This window comes from Pagrus pagrus, assembly GCF_965226575.1.
Source record: "Pagrus pagrus genome assembly, chromosome: 6".
Taxonomy (NCBI): Eukaryota; Metazoa; Chordata; class Actinopteri; order Spariformes; family Sparidae; genus Pagrus; species Pagrus pagrus.
This window is the reverse complement of record NC_140190.1, coordinates 17,943,900-17,971,535: the sequence shown is the minus strand read 5'-3', so window position 1 is coordinate 17,971,535 and position 27,636 is coordinate 17,943,900. Positions and strand designations below refer to the sequence as shown.

Here is a 27,636-nt window from a genome sequence, read left to right as displayed (position 1 = left end):
GGTGCTGTTTAGAGAGTGGTTAGCAGTGTGTGTGTGTGTGTGTGTACATTGTGGGGGAGGGGGGGGCAAGGCGTATGCTTATCTGACACCAAGGGGCAAATTTGAGATGGTCCAATACCAGCTTAACCAATACACACCGCTGCACTTAACTGAAACGGGACCAAGCAGCTGACTCCCACCTCTCTGGAGATGTCTTATCATATTGCTCCTCACTTTAAACAAACTACAACTTTGCGAGGATTTAAAAAGGCTTCAGCACGGACTTGTGACGAAGCATGAACGCATGTGCCAGAGAGGATTTGTGATGATTAAAAAAAAAAAACGACCCTCAGAGATCCGAGTTAATTTTAAAGCAGGTTCCAGCTAATTTGAAAAGATAAACACAAACATTGGTTTCTTTTTTCAACAAAGTACTCAGGGGCGCGCAAGGCCCTGACTTTGTTGTGATAATTACTTGTGAAACCACTAACTTTAATTACATTTCGCCCCGACAAACCGCTCTGGCGACTCGTGGTGATGGGATCCAGGTGGACCTTATTAGGAAAATGCGCGAAAGGTCTTGAGTGACGAGAGGTCATGTGAAGATGTGCGGCGGTGATCTCACACAAACCTCGTCTGGAAAGAAACAGGAGTATCCGCAGACGCCTAAACACAAATAAATATTGAAGTGGAAGCTGGCTCCTCTGTCAGCTGGAGACTAGGCTTCATGACTTACAGCTTCTGAAGTGACGAGGTGTGAGTTCTCAGATTTGATGACCTTCACTTGAGCCTCTTTAGCTCTTCGTGCAGCCATCCTTTCTGTCTATTTGGCTTGGCTTGTGCTGCTGCTGAACATTTCACTTACGAGGATTAAAAACAAGTTGACACTTTAACATGCCAACATGTTTTTAGCATCCACGGGCGAGGTTGTCAGTGTCGCCAGTGGTATAAATGTTGAATCACAGCGACTTTGTTGTTACAGGTTAAGATTTCATGCCTGCTGGTGGGCCGCTTTCTGGAATCCTAAAACGTCAAGTGTCAGCTCCAAAGCAAACACCGCCGACTCCAGGATGGAGAGGAAAAAGGAAACCGAGAACAAATCCAGAGTTTAGCGCTCCAAGAAAACCTCTAGCAGAGTAATACAGTATGACATGAGTCAGGGACTCACTCCTCTGGTTATTTCCCAGGCGCTCTGAGAGTTTTACAAAAGTGAACAAAAAAGAAGAAAGATCCTCACCAACTGATGTCACCGTTTGTAATTTTGCGGACAAAGGAACCCTTTACTGTGTTGTATCCATTCTATTATGTCGGGCACTATGAACTCTTGTGGCATTTACATGAGAAATAGGACTGGTGGTGAGCCTGGGCTCCATCTCACAGCCAGTTGTCTCTCTAATCCAATCTAGTGCTATGGTGTTGGCATTGCAGTACCAAGGCTGCAGCAGCAGGGGACTGCTTTGTGAAAGGAGGAAGGGTGTTATAATTTTGAGACCCCCACACCATGGAGAGGTCACCGGCTTTGCTTCTCTGGCTTCCTCATACTGCGTCGACATGAGGCGTGGGATCGAGAGGGATTTTGAATTCAAAGGAAGGTTTGGCCAAGAAATCACTTGTGGTATCCAGATTAGAAATAAGACTAACATGAAAATACAGTAGAATGAAATGTTTTCTCCGTTGATCGTGAACTTTGTGCAGCACGAAAGAAATCGCCAACAAACGAGTACATTTTCATCTATTCAGCGTATTCAAGTAACACCTTCCTGTTTCTAATGCCTCTCGAACTTGGACACAAAGACCCATAAATATTTACTAAGTCCTCAGAGACAAAGTTAAGACACAGTCGCTTTCTGTCAGACCTCCCCCCGCTCCAACAGCACATCCTTTTGCTGAGGTTTTTAATGTTTGGGTGCTGGAGAGGTTTGAGAAGAGTCCTCGCCGCATTGTTCCACAACAACAGCTGTGACTTAATGAGTCCATTCCAAAGTGCTCACCCCTTTGCCCAAAGTCTGAGCTGCTTCCACCGCTGCCTCCTCATTGACCACATGACCATTGTCACCAAGGTATTCACTGGGTCTTAATGGTAAGACACACAAGAATGCAGCGGTGGCTGAGCCTTTGCCACCTCGGAGCGATGGTGGGAAAGCTCCTGAACTCAATTCCAACGGCTTATGTTTACCATGACAAACCAGTGACCTATGGGTTCACTCTAGTAATTTGGAGAAAAACCTCCCACACACACATACGCAGACAGACACAGACTCAACCATCTCTCTCAGTCTACAGCTCCATTTAATCGACCTCGTGTCTTGCTGTCTCTGTATCCTAACAAGGACATTTACAAATAAAAAAGCATCTGTGTTACTCGCCTCATTTTTGAGAGCTAATAGTGTCTGAAATGGAAAATTTGACATGGACAAAATAACAAGGGTGAAATCCTTGGCTCGTTTCCCGTCAACTACATAATATCATTACTCGAAAAACGCGCTAGTTTCTAACTGAAACTAGATCCTCTGTGATCTTCTTGGCTGCAGTTTGTGTCGAGCTGAAAAGGAGCAAGACATGTGATGTAGTACAAAACCTGCAGCCTGGCAAGGGAAGTTAGGATGTTGCCATAGCAATTGAGATGAAATGCACAAGTAGTGTTTTAATTAAATCCAGCCTCTTTTGTAGATTTGACAGTGAGTAGCGTGGTGACAATAGGCGCCCATAATATTAAAAGTCCATCATTAGACAATTCTTGTGGAACCATGCAAGTAAATTCATTTTACTTCCTCGCTGAGGCGATTTGACTGGGGCGGCTGGAAACAAGCTTTTTGCGAATGAATTATTCACACAGATGTGGTGATCTTATAACAGAGTTGCAAAACAAAAGCCTTACACAACCATAAACCCTTTATACCGTCTTTTATTCCGCATACGCTTATTCAGTTATATTTATGTTACAAGGTCTAATAGCGTTGAGTGTTTGGCTCTCCGTTTATCCTTGAGGAGAGAAAGAGCGCCTGTCAGTCCACCGCATATGCATACAAAGTGGTGTGCTTCTTTATTAAGGACTATACAAACAAGACTTTATTAAGAGCCGGGAGCAAAGATGATGCCGAAGAGACTGGAGTTTCACATCCTTAACCCCAGGAATAACACAGCATGGAGCTGTCATTTGAGTCAGGTATCATTATCGCGGCAGGTCTGACTTCTTAGTGAAGGCTGACAGCTTTATGATTTGAGCTGTGAAGTAATTAAAAAGGAGGGTAATGTTTGAAACTCTCAAATATGTAAAGTAGACACTGGTATTATTTTGTGTAAATCCTATATAAGCGCTTTGAAATAATCTGTGCAACCTGTTAACAGTAAATCTGTGTTTCTAACCATACTGCATGTACAGTAAAAGATACATATCATGACATATTTGTGGATTAATGGAATCAATTACAGGAGCAGCATGCTTTGAATCTTTTCTGTTACACCCACCTCACAGCATGCTTCAAAGATGTTAATAATTACCTTTTTAAAGACATTTTAATTAACATCGACCATTTTCTGTCACACCACCGTCATTGGAGATCATGTGGGATTGAATTCCAGTCATGTGTCCGCCATACATACTCAGAATTAGCTGGGGCAAAAAGTCAGCGCGTTTGACCCTGGACATGAACCTCAAGAGAAAAAAGCTTGTTGAAAAACCAGACAGGCAAAATTCATGATAACCTTTCCCCCCTGAGGTGGTGCTGGAGAGGTACTTCTCTCCGTCTCCTCTCAGTCGTCTCCTGGACATGCCATGCAAAGTGAATGACACGATATTAAAGCACTTCCTCATCAAGATTGAAAGGCGTACATTCTTTTTTTGCCTTCAAGCAGTCAATTATTTGACAAGTACACATAATGAACAATGCAAGACTAGTCGGAATTTAATCAAAAGGCAGAGACAGGGGCCCAGTGCAGATGGGAAATGATTAACACAGTTAATCAAACATCCCAGCGTTAGGTTAAACATGGCAAGCCTATCCCATCATCTGTGAGAAGGATGGAATCCATTGCACATTTCCATTTTTCCATTTCCTTTTGCCTGTGGAACATTTATTGCATTTATTATGTTGACCCCTATTTATTCAGCTTTTTTCATAAAGGTATTTATGTTAGTCTGAGGCCTCTGACTAATTTCCTCTCTTTGGTGAACCCTAATGGAGGCAAATGTGATGTAGCAAGCTTTGAAGACATTGTCAAGAGCAGTGTAATCCAAGTGGTATTTAAGTAAAGGTTTGTTTGATTTTAGCTCTCAGGGGGTTGAGTTGAGAAAACTTTGGGAAAAAAAACCACCCACATAGAGTTTATAACACAGGCTCTCTAGATAACATCCAATGCATCACGCAGGTCAAAGCATAATAGGTGAGAAACTTTACAAAAGCTGAGACGTTTATCTTTGATCCATAGTTTTCCTTTTGCATCAGACTGACAGAAACTCTGAACAAAGAAGGGTCAGCTTTTTCTGATAGACCAAAAACCTCTTTTTTTATCAGTGTTTCAGTAGTTCACTGTAAGCATATACACTATCCTCAAGTTCTGACTCTACACTTCCTTCAAATATGATTCACAGAGGGAATTTAGTAATCTTAACTCTGTTTTACAGCATTCGGTACTATATAAGACCGCTTTATACATGACATGTGATCTTGAAACACACTATTATACTGTTACTATTACTGTTTTATATCATTGTTTATGAAACAATATATATAATAGTCCCTTTGGATAACAGCCAGGCTTGAGGAGTACTGGAATACATGTAAAGGGATTACGTTATTAAGATACCAAAAAACGGTAACTGTATTCTGGTAAAGTTACAGGAAAAAAAGATGTAATGAGATTACATAATCTTAAAATAAAGAGTGATATACTAGTCTGTAGCCATGTATATGTGCGCACATGACAACACTTCTCAGGTCTCACACATTACCACTGGTCTCGAGTGAAACCGGATACACAAGTGTGTATTCTTGAGAAATGCGCACTCCATTAAAAAGTCATCTTTTTTACATTTATTTTCTCTTGTCTTTATTTGCATAGTAATCAAGTTACATTACTTTCATATTGTTATGTTTAGATTACGTTACTGACATCTTTTAACAGGTTATTAGTAATGGTACCGGAATCCATTTTTAACTTTATTTTAAGTAACCCTCCCAAACCTGATAACATCCAATACTTTGCCAACTACAATAATAAATGCTACTTACACATAAATAGATCAGGAATAATCAGGGCTCCAGGCTAACTTTTTCACCATCGTATCAAAACTGCAACCTAAAGCAACCCTTTACTTTTTTTTAAATATCATCTATATCTATATATCTATACTTAGTTAAAAGTATTAACATTAAAAAAACCCGTAATGTGTTAGTTTTTTATCATTAAACTTAATGTGTTGTCACATTAAAGCTTAAAGTTCCTCCGAACAGAAACTCTCAGTCCCACCATGTTTAGCTCCATTAGCTGTTAGCTTTGTAAAATCTATTTGTCCCTAAATAATAATCCAGTGATACAGTATTACTCATACAGGAGCTTTTTCAATTTTTCAATGGAAAATATGTGATAAGACTTTGTTTTTTAACTTAAGGGATATTTTCAGTACCTTAACAAATTGCTTCTATTACAAAATTAAAGAATCTTCAAATATACCGGTACGTAGTGGTATAATAATGATGTATTGTCCACAACGTAATATATTTATAATTCACCAGTGACTGTCTGTCAAACTCCTGCAGTAGAACAGGTGACAACCAAAGTATCAATATGTTTTTGTTTTTTTTTTATATTTTCAATACAATACATTTAAAGGGGCTCAATGTCGTGCTGGAAGCTGGTTGTTAGTTTAGGGCAGCGGACTCTTTCTTAGTTTCTTTCTAAACTAACGTTAGCTAGTGTTGCCCTCTTTCAGCAGAGTGGAAAGAGGCACTGAGACGAGGCAATCGGGAACATGCATAAAGTCACATCCGACTGTCATGGAAATTCCGACCTGAGTCCAGCAGGATGAATCAACTTTAACAAATCGTCAACCTGCTTCAATAGGCAACCAAGAGAGACGGGAAGGGTCTAAATTTTCACGTCACATTACAATCCACTTAAAGTGATTAACACCCGTAAATTACTATAAATTAAAAAACTTAAAACTGTCTTTCACTTAGATTCACTCTCCGTCTCCTCCCAGCAGCCTTAAGGAAACTCAGACATCGTTAATGATGGCGGACCTCTGTTCTGTAAAAAGGTGAGACATTAACAAATCAGTGGAGATTTGATTTCATGTTGTCCTCTTGAGTGTTGAACTCGTGACAGTCTCGGGTGTGCAGCACTGAAACTTTTTGCAAATCTTCATAATATCTCTCTATTTTGCAGACTCCCGTAAAGTGTGGAACAACGAATATTGTTCCTTTCCCACTTTACCACGCAACAATAATTAGCCATGATTGCAAAGTATCTCTTGAGAAATTGGGACAGAACAATTTAGTTCATTGTCCTCAGAAATTGGAGTTGCCCTTCCTTTCCGTGTCTCTTTCCCCTATTGGATTCATCTGTTCTTCCGTGCGCCAGGAAGAACACACCACTAATCAAGGAAACTATTTGATTGGCTTGGAAAGATTTCACTCGGACTAATTTGGCTTAATAAACAGTTGTGTTAAATGATTTGGATGGTTGCAGTTCCAGACCTATTAACGAATGCGTATTAAAGAATGTACTTTCTGTCTTGGCAGTATTTACATACGACCTTCAACATTTGCAGAGGCCTGTGCTTCCTGAGGTGTGTGGCTGGAAACACACCTCTAAAAATGTAATCAGCCCTCAAGAAAAAGTTGTTTAGTCATATGTGGAAGTTTTGATGAATTGAAAAAACCCTTAAAGATTGTTGTTGACTTGGTATTAAGTTGAAGCATCTACAGCAATAGCCAGCATAATTTTGGCCATGTTTTATGCCTTGGTGAGCAGCCTCTGTATTTAGAACGGTAATGTTTTATGGAAATAAGCTATATGTATTTAAAACTTATAATTGTGTTCCTTTATACTGGCACAAAGCAGTTACTTTTAAATTAGTGGAATTAATCGGAATGCAAAATTGAAGGGAGGAATGTCTGTCCACAATGATGAATGCTTAAGTGAGATTTTGCTTCAATTAAAATTTCAGGCAATTATTCTCAAAGATTATTGACCTCTAAAGGGACTGGTGAGGTCACATGTTTTCATCTGTCTTTGCCGTATAGTATTCATCTTCATTAGAGAGAACAATTGAAGGCGTTTTCCTCTCGTACTGGAGGGTATTAACACAGACAGATTATCCCCTGCACACTTCACTAATAAAGTTGATTTCTATTATTGTCTGTCCAGGTAAGCGCCGATTTTGAAGCATTGTCTTCCTCACGCTGACCTACTCCTCCTCCTCCACATCAGACTTTCTCCTTACAGCATGCATATGAAGGTCATTTTTGTTATGGTGTTGTGACTCCTACTTGGGGTTTAGACTTTGGCAAAATACATTCCAATACTGGCTAGGTTTAGTGGAAGTTGTGTATGTAGGGCTCTGCTGAAAATTTGTTAAGGTTAATCATGAAGAACCGGACATATTGCGTCTTTTCAGTACATCTGATTGATGCAGCGCTGCACCTTTCATACCGTGTCTGGAGTCCTACACTTTTCTGAGTGCTCACAATACCTGATACAATACCTCAAAAAATATTGATATTCCATACCACGTGCGGCATGACTGGAAAAAATTGATACAACATTGAGGGCTTTGAGGAAAGATAAATATAGCAAGGCTATAACATGACAACTTGACAACTTCCCTATTCTGGGCTAGACATTAAATTTCAAACTTTTTGAAACATTTCTTTTTTCCTCTTTAGATCAGCATGTTTTTCTCAACTGGCTGTCAGAGAGATTAGAGAACAAGAGATTGAAGCTGGGACTGGTGTATCAATAGTGCCGAAAATTAGTGTTTAACCATTCCAGAATTGACGTGTATCAACATATTGACATTTTCAAAGACTCGTATTTACTTGAAATCTGCGGAAGACAATTGAAAAGCTACTAAGAGTCAGCCCAGTCATTTCAGAGTATACTTCACATTTCACTTGGTTTACAGTGAAAATGCCAAATCTTTTGTTTGAAAAATATGTCCACTTTTACACAATACAGAGCACAACACAGCAAAGTGAAGCAAATTGGTACTGTTGGCCTCTGCTGAACCTTATTACTGGTGACCATATATCATTTTTTTTTATAGGTCACAAGTGAAGCACATCTGTTTCCACTTGGCTAAGTTTCCATACAAAACATTTGAATAGAGACTCCTCACCTGCTGCAATGCTCTCTTTTTAAACTGTCATGTGTCTCATACATCAAACCTCAGAAAGAGCAGAAGGCTGTTTGGTACCAGAAAGTATATTTCTGGAAAGATTTGATCAGAGAACACAGTTTAAAGAGAGCTGAGATTCTTTAATGTTTACATCAAGACACAGTTTCTTTAAATGATTTGTTTATGTAGTGTGGTCTTTTAACACTCAACTTATTTGACAGTTGTGCAAGCCAGAGCCCAACATGCCCACACTGGACCTTGCTTTTTTTCTAATTTGATCTCAAAGCCCCTCATGTGTTTGACTTCTTTTTAATTGCTTCCTGTCTGCTAGGTCAATTATAAGTCCTGGGCCCTTTGTAGGGGGGGAGTGACTATAGCAGCATTTTTCAACAGACAGAGTGATTAAATAACTGAAATTTGAGCAGAATGATGAGATCACTCATTGGGGTTTGATTTGATAATATTTTACTTGGTGTGCCAACCCACAGCGTACACATGTTGATTTACGTTCAGACAGCGGGTGATTGCTTGGGATTTCTTTCTTAGGTCTGTTTAATGAAAAAAAGGGCGGGAGACAAAGACAGTCTTACTCTTTAATCCGTTATTGATTTTGGGTCAGGTGCACTCCGGTGTAAACACCCCATCGGTATTGTATTTAACACAAAATATGAGCCTTGAGAACAACGCTCAAAAGATTAACCAGTAGTCAGTGAGCAAATTAAAAATACATAAAAACAGGTTTTCATTAACATATGGTAATTCATTCATTTTTAATTAACCCCAGCAGCAAAGTAAAGGCAAGACAACGTTTGTGTCGACCTGCACTCTGTCTAGTTTCAGATACTTGTGAAGGTGATAAGGCATTGTATCAGAAATTTCTGGGAACAAGTTGATAAAATCTGCAAATGTTAAACGTGTATCAACACGGAAACAAACTCTCAAACACTCCATAGATAACACCTGTTGAATGAAGGTAGTAGTCTGCTCTCCTCTCCTCAGAATCCATATTTACAAGCAAAATTGAGAACAAAATGTCAGTAGTAGAGCCTTGAATTATATATTATTTATACAGCACCAGCCACAGGTTGAAACTCAACATCCTCAAACATACCTAACACGAAATTGCAAGCACTCAAGCTCCCTAAATTAGCAATATCCACCGTGAAACCTCCGTTTTAAAAAGATTGACTGTATACAGGCCCTGTTGCTTCCCTAAATAAGCTCTGTGTCTAGTTGAGCCAGTGCAGAAACGGGGCAGCTCCTCGAGGTGCTGCAGAAGTGAGGTCAAAACTCCAAGCTGCATGGTTGCCCATGGCTACATAAATATTAACCAAGTCTGCACTGTGTGGAGAGGCCTTCTTTGATTATGAGTCTGCTCCGAGAGTTTGATATCCAAGGAGACCACCAAAGCCAGCTTGACAAAATTGATGAGAGAATACCAAGAAAGTCGGTGCAGTTGTGATGTGGAGGAGTTTCACTTGGTTTGGGGAGCAGATCAAGCTGCTGGATTTCATGCAGACGAAGCAGGGGGAAGAAACATCACTAGTTTGCAGTTCACATATTTGAAGCTTCACTTTGAACTTTTGCTCCACTGGTTGGGAGAGATGTGACGGGAGGAAAATAGGAAATTGAAGCCATTTTTAGTGTCCTGAAGCTGCTTCTTTTGTCTGAATAGTTCAGTAAACTGTACGCTTAAATAATGTCTCAATTCCAGCAGCGGTTCGCCCCGTTTTTTTGTTTTTTTTCTTTTTGGTCACGTCAAGCAAACTCTGTTGATGGTATGTCTAGGTCAAGCCCTGTGGCATTTAATGAAAGGACAAATTAAAGAAGGTCAAAAATACTTAATGAACGAGTGATTGAGTGATCGAGGTTGAACGTGGCTGAACGTGGCTTTGTTAATTGTGCTCTGAAGCATGCAACCTGGCCAAACCTCTGTCCGTCATCGGCAAAAGGACACTGATTTGTCGGGGTCAGCGGCAGTCCTGTGGCTGGTCATGTGTGCCTGAAATGTCAATCATGTGCAAATATTTTGGGAAGGAACCAATAAGCATTGTTAGGTTAACAACTGAAGGTTAAGAAGCAGGCTCAGAGCCGCATGGGAAATGGGGAGACATGTTTGCCCTCACCATGGATGACTGAAGTCCATCCAAAGCATCTGCCGTTGCTTTCGACTGAAACGCTGCAGTCACGTCTTTACTATCCTGCAAACACACGCTCAAGATTTTGTCAGATTTGTTGGAGCTTATATGTAATTGATACTTTAAAACGCTGTCATAATTTCTGTCCTTGTTTTTCACCTTCTGCGTGTAAAAGAGCCAACGTTTATCACGCGCCATTTGGCAAGCGATTACGTGCAATATTGTGCTGCGTTTGCAAGATATGACTATATCACAGTTTATCATAAACACTTGCACATAAACAATTTATGTGCAACCGCTGCGACTCGTCAAAAGAAATGACTGCACAAGCTGGGGGTCACACACACACCGAGGTGGTCTTTAATTAGCTAAATAGGATTTAATGAGTGCATGATTCCAACAGATCTCTCTGCATTCACCTGTTTACGTTTCTTCTGGTGGTGGGTTTTTACAGTCCTGTGAATTATGATCATTCAGAAGAATAGCAACATAAGTCTAATGCCCTCTGTTGACAATCTGAGGAAGCAGATTCAAATGAATTCATGCAAAATGGCAGTTTAAGCTGCTCAACACCGCAGCCATGGAGTGACACCACATGTGTTTTTAGTCTCGGCTTATAAATAAACATTTCTCCAGATATGGATGCCTGCCACCGGGTGACCTTTTATTACATCTGTTTTCTCTTTTTTGTCCCTCGCAAAAAACACAGGCCATATTATTATGTAAAATTATGCTTATGAAAACATAAGTCTGCCCCTCTCTTGCGTTCACCTTCACCTGGCTAGCATGACTCAACTTCACATTTCCCCCCGTAGTGGGTGAAAGACAGTTTTTATTGAAGCCAGGTGTGTACCCACGTCCTGCCTGATAATGTTTCTGGACAGAATTCCTCAAGCAGATCATAACACGCTCCGAGTTTTTCGCCGAACGCAGAAACAAACATGAAACAGTTGTGGCCTGGAGTGTTTTGTTTATTTTTCTGAAATATTCTGATTTTGAAGATAGAGATGGAAATATGAAAAAATAGCAGCTGCGTACTTGGAGACATAGATTTATTGTTTTTTTTTTCACTTTTTATGAGGGTATAATAAAAATTTGAATTATATATTACATCTCAGCCTCATTTCAAAAGGAGTGTCCCTTAGAAATCTCGTACAGAACAGCGAATACCAATCGTGGGCCGGCAACATAACAAGGAGCGCGGGGGGTCAAAGCCGTGGCAGCCTGACACAAAACAACAATAAGAAACAACAACGACCCTTGAGTGGTATAATGAATCATGGGAAAAGAAAAGAAAAACACAGGCTCAATATCGAAGAGAGATTCTTGGTTTTTGAAAAGCTGCTTGGCTTCACACACCACATGCAGCAGCAGCAGCAGCAGCAGCTTGACCACGGCTGCCCGGGCCAGTGTGTGATCCTTTGGGGCCAGTTGCAGAGAGAGAGAGAGGGGGGAGGAGGAGGGGGAGAGAAAAAGTCTATCTGTGCTTCCATGTTCCTTTTGATGCTTGGTAGTATTACAGTAGAATAAGTCCTCTGTCATTGGTTGAATAGGCTGGACTGCCTACTGTGACAGAGCGTGGGCCTCTCATGCCCAAAAGGAAGGCAGTGTTGCATCTCTAAGCAGAAAAAAAAAAAAAAGGGGGCCAAAAAATGAGAGAGAGGAGGGGGATGTATTGATAAACTCCTTACTTTCTCTATGACGTAGTTGAATCTTCTTTTAGGGTTTAAAAAAAAAAAAATCCGAGCTGATTCCTGCCGGGTATGATAATAAGTTGATGTGATTAGTCTCCTGCACAGATCCCAGACTCCAGAGTCCAGGCGGGAGTCCATGCCGGGTTTTCAGTGGAGCTCTCCGCTCAGACGGCTCCTGCAGACGGCAGCCTGCTCTCCACTGCACTGGCGCTGTTTACTGGAAGCCCGCTCCGCGCTGCTTCCACCAAGTGTCTCAACACTGTGAGCGGGATCTTTTCCAGAGGCGAGCCGCTGAGAGAGAGAGAGAAAAAAAGCAGAAAAAAAACAAAAACTTCACACAGTCTCACTCAGGAGGAGCCAGGGAGAGAGAGAAGGAAGGAAGGAAGGAAGGAAGGAAGGAAAGAGAGAAAGAAAGAAAGACATCGGCGGGTGCGAGAAGTAGCGAAGAGCGGAGAGTCTTCTTCTTCTTCTCCCCTCCTCCTCCTCCTCCTCCTCCAAAGCCCCACTCTTGTCTGTCCCTCTCAGTCACTCTGTTTTCTGGGTCCCCGGGCTCCGCGTCTCCTCCGCTTGTTCTTGCCGCTCCGGGAAGTGAAGGCGCAAACAAGGAGAGCCGAGCAGTAGATGAGGTGCATTGTTAAGGTGTTGATGAGGCAGGACTGAGCAGCAACAGCATTTTTTTTGTGTTATTTTTTTTTTTCTTTGCTCGGCCATGGAAGTGTGTGTCCGGTGCAGGGGAATGTACGGGCTGAGAGGGGGACCTGCCGCCTGATCACCAGCCTCTCTGTCCCAGATAAGGGGAGCATGCCTCAGACCTGCAGACTCACTCTCTTCGCTGCAGAGGAGTTCCCATCAGACTCTCTTTCCACAATCTGACGTTTTTATTCTCATTTTTTTTTTCTTATTATCACTATTTTCCTTTTTTTTAAAAAAAATATATATATAATCCACATCCTCACTGACTTCATCTCAGCCCGTTAGGCTCCACTGCTTTTCACGAAAGGTAAGTTGCATTTGCTTCTTTCTCTTTCCTCATCAACAGTTTATAAATCAGACCCCTGAGCAGCGTTATGACGAGTTCGCCGTGGAGTGTTGGCAACTTTTCTCTCCTAGCCAAAAAAAAAAAAAAACACGAAACAGACAAAAACTAGACAGCACTCGAGTTGGAGCTACTTTTTTCGCCCTAAAAGTTCAAAATGTCAGATTTGATCGGGATAAACACAATTAGGTCTGAGCGATGGGTGAAGCAGGGCACCTCTTCAGATGGGGATTTAAACAGCCTGAGTGGCCCCGTGGTTGGTTGAAAGGAAAAAAAAAAGAAGCTTAATCAGAACATAACCAGATGTGATTGATTTGTTCGGCTGCAGACTTAGGAAACTATTAAAAAAAAAACAAAAAAAAACAAGTAGCGCATTCATGTGAACCAGAGCACTATTTAATCTGACTCTCTGAGGTGAAGTGTAGTTTGTTGGTGGTGGTGCCTGGTCACCGTGGTCCCCCTTTCTTTTTTAAATCCACTGCTGCTGGTGTTGCTGGTTTGAATGGGGGGTGGTGGTGGTGGTGGGGACTTATGCTGGGAGCTGTGACCTGAGAAGCGATGTCGGTGTGTGTGATTCCTGAGAGCATTCACAGGCTAATCCATTATAATTGGGACTGGTGCTATTTGTCCAAAAAGAAAGAAAAGAAAAGGAAGAAAAAAAACACACATACACACACACACGCACACACACACGCACAGTCAAGCTTCGTCTAGCGATGTAATAATTAGTTTGGACCTGAGGAGAGCTCATGATGCAACGGCGCTACAAGCGAAGGAAATGTCATGGAAATCAATCAGAGAAGAGAGGGGAGGCAATCTGAAATGAAAACGCGCACAAAAGAGGACGGGTTTGGCAGCTTAAACTTAACTCAAACCCGGTCGGCGCAGAGTGGCAGTAAAATTAGATCCTCTTACTGCACATTTATTATTTAGGCCGACCGATTCCGAACGCGTCTTGTCAACCATGTGTTAAAGAGTAGGCAGCGAGGAGCGCACACACGGCGCTGTGTGTGCCTCCCCCGGCCCGGGAGACACACAGCGGCCAGCCGCTGATGCATGGCACCCTGGAGCAGGGCAGCAATCTCGTGATCGATCAGTGGATTGGGATAAATTTAGCCCCGGTCCTCGCAGACGCATTTTGGTTGCTGCTTTTAGATTGTGCCCCCTGATCTCAACAGGGGGAAGCTACGAATTCCTGCTAGGATTAGTCCATGAGTGTGTCTCATTTGGTCTGTAATGTCCCTGTAGGGCACATTCATCACAGCTGTCCACAGCTACTGTAGGATGTGACATTTGTTGAGCATTTAGCCAAATATGCATTTTAATGATTCAGTCCTGATCGAACAGGCTCAGCCTTTTTCCAGGGCTGTATTTGTGACATGATGGAAAACAAAAGAATGAACCAAGTGTCTGCAGGATGAAGTGGCTTTATCTCCCTCTCCACACACAACAAAGTTGCATTCAGTTAAACACAAAGGCGGCCTGTTTGTGAATAAGTATTGAGTTTTGAGGAATGTGCAAGAAATAAGCCAATACAAGCTTTTATCAGGCTCCAGGAGCTACACTTCTCATTCAAGCCTCCGTATTGGGGGAACTCCATTTTCACGTTTGTGCATAAAAAAAAAATGTTTGAATTAATGCAAGTGCAAATTCCAGCTGTTTGGAAGGAGCGTATTAGCATATCAAAGTGGCCAGAGCCCTTACACAATGCAAGGAGTCGTATTTTATGCCCCTGGTTTTTTGGCTGAGCCTGAAAGGCTTCGAGAAGGAGTGTGTGAGCTGCTAAAACTGAAAGACTTGTGTATCTTCGAGCCCTTTTCTTGTAAGTAGGTCCGTATGACATCTTGTGTATAACATAATCTCACTTGCATTTGTTTTCACACAACAGGGTAATTGTAGAGTGACCCATAAAGTGGTGTAATGCCGGAGGAAAACGCTTAGTTCACAAGAAATTTAGAAAACCTAAAACATTTAATGCACAGCGCTACTTTTTTATTCTTAGTACAGAGCAGAAGAATAAAAAAAAAATTGTATTCATATTGCGAACGGCTGTAAAAACAGGTGTGTCTACTCGCATTGGAAATAACACACTACTTGTGAGAGCGGACAAAAGAAGGGAACTATCTTCTCGGATGTCTTCGTGTCCTTAGGACTGAGCATGCCATTATGAGCATTTTACCGTCAAATCCAGCCAGAGAGAGTACCTTTTTCAGTCTATAGCTCGTTTCAGTGGAAGTGCGTCCGGTTTCAAAGAACTACAGCTGCTCTTGATCTGCCAGAGCACCAGATTGCCCCTCTTTGCTTGTGCGTTTGTGTCTACTCGCAGATCAATACAGCCCAGCACACTTCTATATGGGGTTTTTGGGGGGGAGAGACAGAGTGCTACATTTCACTCCATTCTCAACTCTTTATATCGCACTCTTGCAGCACATGAGACTCTTACGAATCACTGAGTGTGAATGGGCGAGTGGGTGTGAACGCATCAAAATTTGTTGCTTCATTTTTCTGCTGGCATATATTTCACCCCCCCACCCCCCCCCACCCCAGAAAGAGCAGCTGAGGTTTTGTACTATCGGTGGATATTGGACTGGTGCATTAAACAGATCATAACGCAGCTTTCATAGCCTCCCCAGATTTTTGAATTATAACAAGGAGCCAGGCACTTCCACTCTGGCTTTATTAAGGTAATTTGTTATTTATTTAATTCAATATAAGTGTGCACACACTGACCGGTGGCAACATTTCCTCACTTTATGTGTCGTACCCTCTCACACGCCTGCTGTCTTTGTCTGAGCTGCGATTGGCGAGTCCATATGACTTGTTTTAAAGGTTCCGGTGTGGATGGATGGATTGTTAGTGCTGCTGTTACGCTGTAGGGTTGTCTTGCTTTTATCCACCACCAAATTCAAGCTCACCCTTCCCTTTATTATCTCCACCATCGCGGTCTTTGTTGCCCAACAGGAACAGGGGCCGCTTTCAAGTTCTTTCAAATGGTGTGTTAGCTGCTCCATAGCAAAATCCAGCAAATGATGGACGTTGCGGGTGCGTCTGAAGTAGAGTATTGCAGGGAGTTAAAGCATTTAGATTTACATCCCATTGCTTATTTGCCGTGTAAATTGTGGGTTTGTGTTCTCAGATGCAATCCTTTCTGTTGCTAAACCACCTACATGGAGCCATACTGTGCGGATAACTGCTCGCCATTAAGGGGAAGAAACAAGGCTGTAAAAGAAAGCTATGGCAAATTTTATGTAAGGTGCAGGCCTTCAGTGGGCCAAAATACCTCCCCTTTCATGACTGATTTTATTTTACGATTGGCAATCAGTGAAATGTTGTGTGCGCCAGCGTGTTCCCCTCCCTGCCATTTTGTGAAACATTTGTTTCCACTTGCCAAAGGCCCCTGATGCAGCGGGGGATTCGGTGCCCCTGAAATGGCAGGTGAAACTTTCTGCTTGCCTAAATAATTTCCGAGCAGAACATTACACAGCAAGGACATAGGCGCTGGAGAGTGAGGGTCAATTCAAACTCCGGTGACAAGAAACAACATGGATATTAGCCGATGGCTTTCGCATAGCTCTGTGTGCACTGGTTAAGTGGCAGCCTCCCTGAGCTTGTCTGGCATCTCTTGTTCATTGCGTCACTTATTTTTGTGCGTCTCTGAAAGGTGTTTAGAAGAAAAGGGAAGTGCAAAGTGCAAAACTGGGCCATAAAAACTGTCCTCCGGTCATAAAACGATCGGGTGTAACATATTGACCTGGTTTCTGATTGGGACTTCTGCATTTTACAACATGTTTAAACACTACCTCTGAGACATGCGTGTGTGTTATTAGCAGTGTGTGTTTAGGTCACTCCCAACACGAGGGAAAGAAATGTCAATAGCGTTGTGCGATAAAATGAAGGGATTTTTTTTTAGTACTATTACATATTATTTTATGGATTAGAATTAACGTCATCACATCAGTAATAATTCGCTTTTATCACTTTTTTTAAATGATAAAGAAATTGCAAATACATTTATAATTATTGTAAAATGCTCAAATCATATTTAATACTTTTTCACGTTTTGCGCGATATTCTTTTTCTAATTTAAGGACGACTAACATACATAACACAACAGACACACACACACACACACACACACACATACACACACACACACACACACGCTCTGACCCTGTCTCATTCTTTGTGCTATGTGAACAGGACTTGTCCTTATCTGTGCACAGCTGCAACACTATTTGGGAAAATATTCAATTTCTGTGTGACAGAGGAGAACCTGGGAGGCAAGGCTCTGAGCAAACAGCAGTTATTGCGGCTCTGCCATAGCAGCCGAGAGCAGGGCCTGGCTGGGAGAGAGGGGGGATCTGCGGACGTCTGCCAGGGGAAGGAGTAGTGTCTCGGCTGGATTATATGAGAGCGAAGCACATCCACACTTAAAAGCCCCTTTTCCAACGAGACAGGGCTGTTATTTAGGGATGGTGTGGGTAAACACACCAGAGCAATATATTTCCTCCATATAGGCTGCTGTTGTCCTTGACAATCGTGACTCATTGAAAGTTGAACTCCTTATTCCCTTTTTTTTTATCTTCTTTTCTTTTTTTCAAAAATAATTTCATGTCGGGCTGTGCTTCAGTAATCAAAGTCTATACTTGTAAGCAGTGTTAAAATATTCTATTGGACATGTTTTATTTTTAAGAGTGTTTTTTCATTCCCGTTTTTTTCCCGGTGCTGTACTTGCGATGTAGTTGTGGCTGTCTGTCAAATGCCTTACCTATTGTGTTGAGTTACATACGATTTAGCTATTAAGTGAACTATGATTCTTTAAGTAAAGTGCGAGATAGCATATGTAGGAAGTGACCACAACCCACTAAAAATATATATTCACTTAACACCGATTGTCTGCCTATGGGTAAAAACAAGTCAAATGGAGCTGAGACGGGTTCTGGTTCGGTATGATGTCGCTAGTTCTTATGTGTGTGCATATTGACGTACTGAAAGCAGTTTAATTCATGAAACTTGAGTAGACAATGACTAGATTGACGTCTTTATGTTGGAATGCACTTTTAGAAGCGGCGGTGATTCGAGATGATCAAACACACCAAACAGCAAAGTCAAACTGTGAAAAAACATGAGCCATGGACATGAATGCACTCTAAAACACTGTGTACATTTGGGCTCCTGCCAGAAAAACATATTACATCTAATGTTTGCACTCACTTTTTTAAGTGTGCGCCCGGCCGCCTATTTCATGTCTATATATTCTTATTTGGTTGTCTGGTTGGTTTGGACGACTGAGGCTTCGACAAGTGATATTTTATTGTACAGTATTTAGTTGGGGGAGTGTGGAAGCTTTGTTCTCCTAATTTGGTTGCCAAGTCAGATGGAGTTGAGCGTCTGGTCTGGGAGTTTCAGAGGAATATCACAGGCATGGTAAGTTGCTAAAAAAACTAAGCTAATCAACAAAATAATTGTCTGTTCAATTGCTACCATGCCAGAGACATCAAACACAGCCGAGGTTGAGAAAAGAAAAAAAAAACAATCAAATTATCTCTTAATGATTGCTCACGCTGACAGACGAGTGCTTTTCCGAGTTGCTTTTGTTTGTAGGGGGACATATGTGAGGGAGAACGAAGTTTGCGGCCGCTCTCGCATAAAATTCGGCGTACATTTTCATAACGTACGTAGATATCCATCATCACCTGTAATGAAAACAATTTTATCTTATTATGTGGTTTTTGGCATGGAAACAGAGAGAGCTGTATTAGTCTATTAATTTCCTGCAGTTAATCATGAATCCTGCTGCTTTTATCCTCGCTGTACCCTCCATGTGTGGTCCACAAAAAAATGTTTCTGTTTCCTCTGCAGACTAAAGTTTGGCCCCTATGTCTGCTCTCTCTCTCTCTCTCTCTCTCTCTCTCTCTCTCCCTCTCCCTCTGTCCCTGCCTCCCTCCCTTCTCTCCCCCGTCTCCCTCCCTTCTCTCTCTCTCTCTTTCTCTGTCTTTCTCCGCGTAGATAATGTCTCTGCGAATGATTTAACCGCCCTCGTTGAGGCTCCTTCCAGTAATTGAACAAGCAGAGACTGGGTGCTTTACAGGAAAACAATAGTCATATTATCTCAGATCTCCACTACTCTGAGAATTCAACAAAACACCACCCGGGATTGGACTTTTGCGGACTACTTCGAGAGGTCTGAATGGAAGAAAGGAATCAGGTTGGCTTTCTTTCCCAAAAAAAAAAAAAAAGAAAAGAAAAAAAGAAAAAAAAAAAGTCAAGGCAAAATGGATGCCATTAATTTTCTGTGTCGCATGATTGGAATGCATGTCTTGCAAAGATCCACCTGGGGGTAAAGTGCAGCCTTGGGTGGTACTTGGTTGACTTGAGAAGCATGCGCGTGAGAGAGGCTTGGTAATAATTAATCATAAATGTGTTTTGACAAACAGTGCTTGTAGCAATAGAAGTGCAAAACGTGTGCTAATTATTTAATCGGATGTCATTAGAGTTATAAAATTATAAATAATTATTTTTTACCATTTTAGCAGATTTTACACTGTGTTGTTTCTTTATTTAGTTTTTGAATTTTTTATTCTTATTTTGTTCTTTTTTGCCTGACACAGACAAACCGCTTGACATGAAAATATGGCTCGAACGCCCGTGTTTCAGCGTGATTGCTTCGGGTTGGAATTTGTTTTGTGTTTTGGCAGAGCAGGGGGGACCTTTGATTGTGTTGTTGTGGAGCAGAATTGACCTTGTGTGTCAGAATGAGGTTTTTCTTCGCCTTGTTTCATACGGAGCACTCTTAGACTGAAATGGCCTTAGGAGGAGCTGTTCTTGACAGAGATGCATTGTTTCAGGCAGCCAATAAACCACTGCACTGAGTGGCTACATCTGTGAACCTCATCTTGACTACAGTGTAGGGCTAGCAACAACACGGCAACTGTCACAGCTGCACCTGCTGCTGTCTCAGTACAGAGCCTCCCTCTCTGTTGCCCACAGAACCGCATCACTCTTCTCTCCGTGACAAGCCAGAGGCGATTGGTCTCTGCTTGGGTCAACTAGAGAAAGGCTTCATGGGAAAACATTTGAAAACAGAGGACAAAATGTCAGTCCCGAAAAGAGATGTTAAAATAAAAATCTCTGCCCCGAGGGCCAGGATTTGGTTCTGTTGGAGCTTGGGTATAAAATTCCTGTCTGTAAAACAATTGGGGGGGGGGGGGAGGGGTTTAAACCAGACCACCACTTGAGTGTTCACTCTCCAGCGCATTTGTCCAGCTACAGTAACAGTCTGGGGTTTGATATGACAGCAAGTTGTCTCTCCTTAATATTGTGAAGGATGAATACAGATAAATGGAGCTGACTCTTCTGTACACACACACACACACACACACACACACACACACACACACACACACACACACAGTGCCCTGCTTGTGTATTGAGGCCATTGAGAAGATGATCTGATCAGCTAAGAAGAGATTCAGGAGCATTAAAGGCTTTTAAATCTCATATGTGCTCATATTTGCTACGCTGCGTTTAAAAGTCACAAGGCTGGGTTCTAGTATTGGAATAATATTAACATTTTTGCTATCTGGTTTCGATGAATACCTGACGGAGAAAACAAGAAATATCTAGTAGAAAATGACCATTGGATCATCATGCTGTCTCAGAAAAAGATTATTGGAGGGGGAACAATGCCGAGAGGATTTTCAGCCAGCAGAAGTGATGCAACATGTCCTCTTTCCTGCCAAATTGAACTTAGGAGTGTGAAAAGCAATGCAGGGACACGTCGAGGAGTGGGTCTGACGTGAATGCAGATAGTGTGGGATTAACACTGGGGAAGATTGAGCGACAGTGGCCGGTGACGTCTCTTTACAGCTTTGCTTGTACAGCTGTGCCAGGCCTGGCATTCAGTGCTGCATGTTGGATCCAACTCCTCCTCCACTGCCGGGGGGTTAGGTAATGAACATCTTAAATACTGCAGATAAGTTGAGCTCCTAAGTGTGTGTGTGTGTGTGTGTGTGTGTGTGTGTGTGTGTGTGTGTGCGTGTGGATTGAGACATCAACTTATTGATGTATTTCTGATGAAAATTTGAATGCTTAATATTGACACCTTAGTGCATCTCCTGATTTGATCTTTTTGGCATTTGCACAGGAAAAATACATATACAGGCTGCCCTAATAATTCACCAGCCCTCCTTCTCAATGAGGTGTGAGGCGGCTCTGCTGGTGTGAATTCTGCTATAAATCACACATACCCTGACTGCTTTATCCATTAGACCGACCTGTCTGTCTAATTCTGCTACTCAGTGCCTAGCAAACTGGTTTTTGTAATTAAGTCGAGTGTGAGAACTGCAGCCTCGACTTCACACCTGGTATGTTAACGCCGGACGCGAGACACATATTTGGAGATGCAAGAAGCAGCCACAAAATGACAGTCCAGTTGAGTCAATATATATGTTTGTATTATAGGTTTCTTGAAATCAACAGATTGAAAAAAGCACGTACAAGACGCCATATGCATCGCTTGGCAGCGTGATAAGTATAGTTGATGTTTTGAATCGCTGGTCACCTTTATTCTACAAAGGTATTGGTATTGGAATTTAAATGACATTCAGTATCATTATTGTGTCGATGTCTTTCATTTAAATAAAAACAGCCTCGTTTTCAGCTTTGTGCATTTTTCAGCTTCACCGATCCATTTCAAATTATTCATTATTTTGCTAAAGTAGAAAATTATTTTTTTGGCTTTATATATATATATATTTTTGTATGTCCTTTCTGTTCATCTAACTATTTTTTACGATAATATTAGGTGTTTAATCAGTCTCGGCTACCTTGTGACCCATCTATTGAGCAGTAGATGAATGTGTTACTCGGACTGCGAAAGTGTAATTGAAATTTAATTTTGAAAAGGTTTTACAGACTGTTTTATGAAGCCGACCGTGACTACATAAAACAACTCTATAAAACCTGACATTACTTTTTGAGGAACCATGATCGCATGATCGTCAAATGAATTAAAAGCAGAAAAACTGAAATCAAGCAAATATTCACATTTGTAATCTTAATCTGCATTATACTTGTGTTTATGCTCACATAAGCCAGGAGCATTAAGCCTAACATATGTTTGTGTCCCTATGAATCACTCTGTGATAAAATCAAAGCAGGGTTAAATGATGACCAGACAGAATGCTCCAAGCAAGCTGCACAAATTCTCAAGTGCTGCATCTGTGCCCGGCAACACACGTTTCATTTTTAGCTTCGGCAGCAGCAGCTGAACCAATGTGATGAGTGCTATTCTTTAGTAGTTGATGGAAATGGGGGGGAAGAAAAAAAAGCAGCGTAAAGAGGACAGTCAAATGTGGGGGCAGAAACGGGCGCATTTTTGTCATTGCAGTGGAGCCAGTGGCACTTCCGTCATTCATCAGCCCGAGCTGATTACTAGTGAGTCTGGAGTGAGCTGACAGGATGCGGCTCCTGCAGCCATTACCATCAGAAATAGGTCCAGCAGGCCCGGGGGTAGGCGAGGGGCTGCACCTCGAAGAGCCCGAGACCTTCCCACAGGATGGAAAAGTTTGCTATGTTTTGCCTGATAATATCTATCCGGTGTAGCTATTTAGCATGACTTCAAAATATCTGCCAATGATGAACCCCATGAACTTTTGCTCTATAGATAGTTGTGTTGAAATGTAGCTACCAGAAACTGAGGCTGAGCCTAACAATCAGCGAGAGATGAGGTGAATGTAGCAGACACCGCAACGCCTACTCATTTTACTGCAAGGGCCAAAAAAGGCATCTTTTATTCTCTCACCTGAAAAGGCTGGTAGGCTCCGGTGCATAATGGAGGCAGCGTAGCAAGGGGGGGCCGTGCAAACATTTACTCAGAGAAAGTGCAAAAATATTCTGAAGACACGACCACAAGACTCTCTCAGCTCCATACTTGATATTTAAACTTTACCAGAAGTTAAACGTTTTTGTGCCAAGGCAGAAATGTGTAATGAAGCTTTCCTAACACGATTCATACAACTGGAGCATGCAGCGATAGCCCGAAACAAAAGTGCTAATTGACGCTGTGGATATTTTGGTGTATAAAACTTAGAAGGATGACAGAGATGAAAAATGTTCAGAGGACAGGGCTGAATATTTATTAGCGAGACAAGAATTTCTCCTTTGAAGTTACGGTGGATCACTGCGGTTGTTATTCACAGACTTTCTTTTTTGTAAAGTGACATTTTCGTAAACTTTGTGGAATGCAAATCACTTCGAGACCGCATTTCTTTCAATTTTCTTTTCATTTTTTGAATATTGTAAGCGTTGATAGACTTTTCGTGAGGTCGCACATGGCCAGGGTGACAATAAAGTTTAAAATACGTTTGTAGTTAAGCATAAACTCAATCTAGTTGGTGCTTTTTTGCTGGTATTTTTCAATGACTGATTATCAAAAAATGTTTACGCTGCAGCTGAGGGTGGCGATGAGAAAGGTTAGACTAACGTTCTCGTGTGTCTTTGATCAGCTTGAAAGTTTTTGAATTTGAGGAAAAAAATTGCAGCTTTGAAAGTCTACATTAGTAGAGATGGGGCATTGGAAGCGCTTGAATTGAATAAACTTGAAACTGGATTTCCTTTGAATTTTTATTTTTTTACTTAAAATGAGTAAATACTCTTTGTTATGCTGTCTGCATGCACCTCCTGCAGTTACGTCTTGCACCACCTGCCTCGAGAAGGCGCCATGTCCGAATGCGTGCGAGAGTGGTTAAAGTTGAACGATGCGGGTGACGGCAAGCAAGCTAACGCCAAGTGAAAACTTAAAGTCTGCTAGTGCTCATGAAAAATAAATCGTAATTAACCTTGACTTGTGTCTCTAACTTTGCTGTGTGGGATTCTTGAATTTCGGGGGACATGGGCCTTGAAAGTCCTTGAAAAGTCATTGAATTTCATGTTTTGGAAGGTGTGGAAACCCTGGGTTTCAGCTGTGTGTGTGAGCTCAAAGAAGCGTCTCGTACTTACACTCTCATTTAACGAGACCATATTAATTGGGTTAGTAAGTGCATCTAACACTCAAATGTCTCTTTTATGTTCTTACACGCTCATCAGACCACTACACTATACACAAACACAATAATTGTTGATTATGCTAATAGATACTGGTCACAGAATAGTTAAACCAATAATGAATCAATATATTAAACCAGCCATTTTAGTCAAATGAAACATTATCTTTCATGTGCATGACCTAGTGTATTATGTTGTTCAGAAACCACCTCACAGAGATGCTTGTTGTTGTTCAGAGGAGAATTTTCCTCCCCAGCAAGAGCCCTTGTCCAAGTATTACCTTCTCTCCCGACATGGGACTTTGTTATCACACTCACTTCATATTCATAGTGAGTCTTACTCCCCTGTCATTATTTTGTATAACTTAGAGCTGTAGCAATTACACTTCAGTGGATTACCTATGCGGAGATACAGAGATTAAAATCTCTGCTTCAGACTACCTCCGGCGCGGCGGTTCAAAGGTGCGACCTGTACTGCAATCCGCTATCGTTTGGCAGAGCACGAAATTGGTCAACCTTTCAGAGTTTGTTTGGGGAATTTGAATCCCTTTGGTATTCAAAACAGGAGGGCCTTATGACAGCGAGATAATTTCCCAGTGAATGTTTTATCGCGGTCTGCTTGACAGTCTCCTGTATCTGCCTGCGTTCTCTCTCCTTGTGTCTTTAGATTCCTTGACTTTGGTCCAGTTATTCGCAGAGAAAAAAAAAAAAATGAAAGAACAAAAAAAAAAAGAAAACCCTGTTTGTTTCTCCCCCCCCTTTTTGTTATCACAAAAGAGCAAACACATATTAAACATACACAAGGTGCAGAAGCAGTGATTGCTGTATCTGCTGTCCTACTGTGGGTGGCAGGGGACGATAACATAAGCCACAGAAACATTTACATAATTTTTTTAATCATGTCAGGCCTGAATCATGGTCAGTTGGAAGCGGGACATATTCTTCAAAATAATGTGACTATGACAAGCGTATTTTTTGGCCATTACCGCTTTTGTCTCCTGCCGTATGCAATGGAAAGTGCAGCAGCTCCACCCTCCTATCTGTATTTATTGAACGTTCGCTAAATGTTCGCTTGACGACATCGCTCTCGCCCTAAACTGAAGCTGAAAGTTTCCTCTTATTCACCAATCCACTCGTCTCTCTCTGGCCCATTGTACAGTGAGCAAGCAGGAGATCCTATAGCACCTAAGTTATTAAAAGAAGGGGGTGGATTGAGCCAATCTGAGCTTGTTTGCATCACAATCCCCCACACAGTGCTGATGTTATGCTAATGAACACTGTGGAGAAGGCTCAGCCCCAAAACTGTCCTCTCTCTTTCACTCTTTGGGGAGAGGGCAAGGAGGAGTGACAGCGAAACTGCAAAGGAAATCTAATGATGCAGCCCTGGAAATTCAAAGCAACTTAAAAATGACTCTATTTTGCTGCGTGGAAAAGTATGCTCCTTCTTTTTTCCCCCCTTTTTTTCTTTTTTCGTTGAGAATACGCTTCGTGTTGTTGTGAAGCCGAGCGTGTAAAACATTCATTTCTGAGCAGCGGCTAAATGCGTTTTAGACATTTTCTGTGTCTTTAAAAAAAAAATAAATAAAATGAAATGCCAATATACCTTCATCAGGTTTAACAAGCACCATTACCTGTCAGGGCAGTACTGAGGGAAGATTTAGGGCTGACAAGTGATCGCATTCAGGAAAGACTACACCCACTTCTTTTGTCTGCAGTTTCCTGACGAGACACGCGCTATACCTTGTTTTAGGTTGTCATACTCTGCTTCCCCTGTCTGACAAAGGCATTCATGCCACCTTTTAGATTGAAAATAGATATGGCAGCAGTGGGATAGGATAAACTAGGCTACAGTAGATCCTCTCCACTGCTGAAATCATTTCTACAGTATTGCTTCTCACTGTAAGCGTGCAGTCTACGGGCCGTTTTCTATTTTAGTTAGGACTGAGATTATGCGACTTCCCTTAATTTGGCTGTGTTTGTCCTTCCTCTGAGCCACAGAAAGGTTAAAAGCCTCAATTAGACACCGAGCCAAGGTCTGCAACATTATGCACAATACTTCTAAAATGAAAGAATTAGCACCCTTCAAAAACCTAACTATCCACCACTCTATCCACACTCGCAGCTTTCCAAGCCTGTGCATTTTTAGGATTTTTTTGAATAATTTAAGGAATATTCCAAGATGGAGTGTCTTTCTTTGCTCTTTCTTCTGTACTGAGAGAAAAATAAATGACGCAAGAGCAATGATGGGCTGAATCTCGGTAAAAGCTATCTTTAAGCTGTTTTTAAATATACAAGTCACTAAGGAGGAAGCAAACAAAGGGGAGACGGATTTTAAAGCTTTTAGACAATTGAGATGCGGGTTGAGCAAAATGGGCTGTGACTCAATATCAAGATTGTGCATTCAGTGCCATTTAATGACACATCTTTCATACAAGGTGGAGTTGAAACGTCCCCCTCTACTTTATTTTTTTTCATCCTTAAGATATCCACTCACTTTGTCTTTTGTTTCCCGTTGCACAAATGAGCAAAGACGTGGATAAACTGCTTATTTGCCTGCGTGCTCCGCTTCCTTCAAAGCGTGTCTCTGACAAGTCATCTTCTCCATTACCTTCTTCATGTTTTGTGTTGCTGCCCACTACCTTAAAAATTAATCATCCTGTTTAATAACGCCTCACGATCACAGTGCATTATTGATGGCGAGGTCCTTAATAGAAGGACGGAGTAGGATTTTTAACCATTCAGCTGCTCATTTTGAAGGGGGAGGAGGGTCACAAAAGCTGCTTACTGGTGCATAGCCGAATAAATACACCACTTTATTATCATAGACTAAAACCAGGCCCCAGTGCTTAAAAAAAAAAAAAAAAAAAAAAAGCTTGGTCCCTTTTATGCAGACAAAGAAAATAGATAAATAAAAGACGTTACACAAGCTGCCGAACTCAATCATAGTTTTTCAATGACTGTGACCTCAGTGAGCCAAATCTCTGACCTCGACTGTTTATTTGTCCGCTGTAGTTCGCTTTCAAGCATGCAAGCAACATGAATGACTCAGACACATGTGTGCCCGACACTCAATGGTTGTGTCTTGCTGTGAAATGTGCAGTCGTTCATGGTTTTGTCCCCGCTGCTTGACCTTGCTCAGCCACATTGCATTGTATTATTTTTGCATGAACGCAGCGACGATTGTACTTGTGCTGAAATTTAGAAGATGAGTTTGGGAGAGCGTCCCGGCCAACCAGCGAACCCTGATTGTATAATCCTTGATTTGTTTTGACTCATTTAGCCATGGCAAACCGGATTGCGCAGCAAATGTTTCTTTTATGGTGTCCTTATGTGCACTTGGAGTTAAAGTATTTATGTGCACACACTAATTGGATTCTGGATAGGGTAGCATACACTACATATT

At 41.6% G+C, this 27,636-nt stretch overlaps 1 protein-coding gene across 8 annotated transcripts in view; it reads left to right on the top strand.

The window, feature by feature from the left end:
- The window catches only part of adgrl2a (adhesion G protein-coupled receptor L2a), a 212,027-nt gene that overhangs the window by 100,755 nt on the left and 83,636 nt on the right, over positions 1 to 27,636 (top strand). The window contains exon 1 of one of the 8 annotated variants that reach the window (XM_084355331.1): positions 11,938 to 13,152. The exons of 6 other annotated variants lie outside the window; for them this stretch is intronic. The gene's annotated coding sequence lies outside the window, so the exon portion shown is untranslated. Of the gene's footprint in view, positions 1 to 11,937; positions 13,153 to 19,133; positions 19,397 to 27,636 lie in introns of those variants that run through there. One more of the 8 variants, XM_084355332.1, reaches the window with a different exon arrangement.